Source organism: Echinococcus granulosus (genome assembly GCF_000524195.1).
Source record: "Echinococcus granulosus chromosome Unknown EG_S00186, whole genome shotgun sequence".
NCBI lineage: Eukaryota > Metazoa > Platyhelminthes > Cestoda > Cyclophyllidea > Taeniidae > Echinococcus > Echinococcus granulosus.
This window is the reverse complement of record NW_020170566.1, coordinates 30,307-31,890: the sequence shown is the minus strand read 5'-3', so window position 1 is coordinate 31,890 and position 1,584 is coordinate 30,307. Positions and strand designations below refer to the sequence as shown.

At 45.1% G+C, this 1,584-nt stretch overlaps 1 protein-coding gene across 1 annotated transcript in view; it reads right to left on the bottom strand.

Annotated features, from left to right (window-relative positions):
• The window catches only part of EGR_10049 (hypothetical protein), a gene marked incomplete at both ends in the record, with an annotated part of 4,956 nt that overhangs the window by 2,145 nt on the left and 1,227 nt on the right, over positions 1 to 1,584 (bottom strand). The window lies entirely within an intron of this gene.

The window sequence follows — 1,584 nt, the reverse complement described above, 5'->3', positions numbered from 1 at the left end:
ATTTTATCCTAGTCAAACTATCGAGTATCTGGGCAAATCAGGCACGGCTCTAATGCCGAAATTGTTTCCTTTTAGCTACCGCTAAAAAAGCCCTGAAGAAGGAATGGCGATAAGCAAAGTTTGCCCCCTTCTCCTCCTTTTTCCCCACCTTGTAGTTGTTTTTCACACTACGCGAAACCACCTACCAGAATCTTCTCCTTTATAAGCAAAAGAAGATCCCGGTCCAGAAGCAGAAGCAACAGGCACAAACACTCTCACCGGAAGCATCATGGCCACCACTACAAACACAAAGTCGGACAAAAGTAGGCTTCCATGATTCCTCCGTACCTTGATGCTGATGTAAACATTGGCTTTTATTCCCTTTTGACTCACGTGCATTTATAGTGAACACAGGATGAGTGGGGAGACAGATATAAAATGTTGACGTCTTCCTCAACTGTTTAAACAGTGAATGATGACGAATTCTCTCTGTGGCTGCTCCGGATCTGGCGGTGGGAATGTTTACGTTGACTGCGGTTTTGAGTAGGGCATCAAGAGCAAAGAGTATTGGAGTGAGATATCACAATAACGAGTGAAATTGGACTGTTAAACTATTTCCTCCCTCAGATGGGATACTCTTATTAAGTTTGAGGCTGCTGAGTGTATCCGCCCATTTGCATTTCTAACGTCCACTTTTTAGCTGAAATTGGCCGAATTTTTCACCTTGGGGACACTGGACCGTCTAAAAGGCGAGTTCTCTAGCTTTAAACAGAAGGTCAATCTACGCAAACGCATTGCCAGTGTGATGGTGAAAGAGAGCGGCTACGCATCTGCCAGCCCTTTTAATCGTGTTTGGTAGTCATACTTGAGGAATATTAGGTGAGAATTGGTCATGGAACACTAATCTTGTTACGGAACAGACGTTATCTGCTGCGAAGAAAGAAGTGTACTCTGAAAGATCATCGCATTAACTATCCTCTTCCGTATATAATGCCGCCGACAACGGGCGCTCTCACCCATTCAGTCTAATCGCTCAGAGAGTGTGAAGGCCGAGGAGGAAGCGATAATAGTGGAACCCATCATACTTACGGCAGTGCGGCAGGACCAATTCATTTTAAGAACGTTGCGGATTTCGAAAGGACTCTTAAAACTAATAGATTATGTTTCTGCTCCATCCCCCACAAATGATGGAGGACACTTCGGATTTGGAAGTGTCGAAAGCTCATTCTGATAATAGTTGTAGATCCATTGGGTGCACCGCATCGTCGTCCTTCATATTTCAAGCGTGATAGAGGTGCCCTCTGGTGAAAGACTGCTCCTCCTCGTCGATGACGAGTTGAGTTAAGGTGGTGCAGCACTATTTTAACTCAGTGTTCTTAATTACGTTTTCCCTTAAGATAGACGAGTGCATTGGTTCCGAAGCATCCTCTGACTTTGGAGGTAGAACCACTGCTCAAATATGGAATTGTAGCAAATTCGAGGTCCGTGCCGTTCTTGAAATAGACCAGGTCCGCCAGCGGTGCCATTAGTGTGATAGGCTCAGCGTTGATCTATTCAACATCAGCCTTCATGCGCTTGGAGCGTGCAGACCCTTTTGTATGAAGA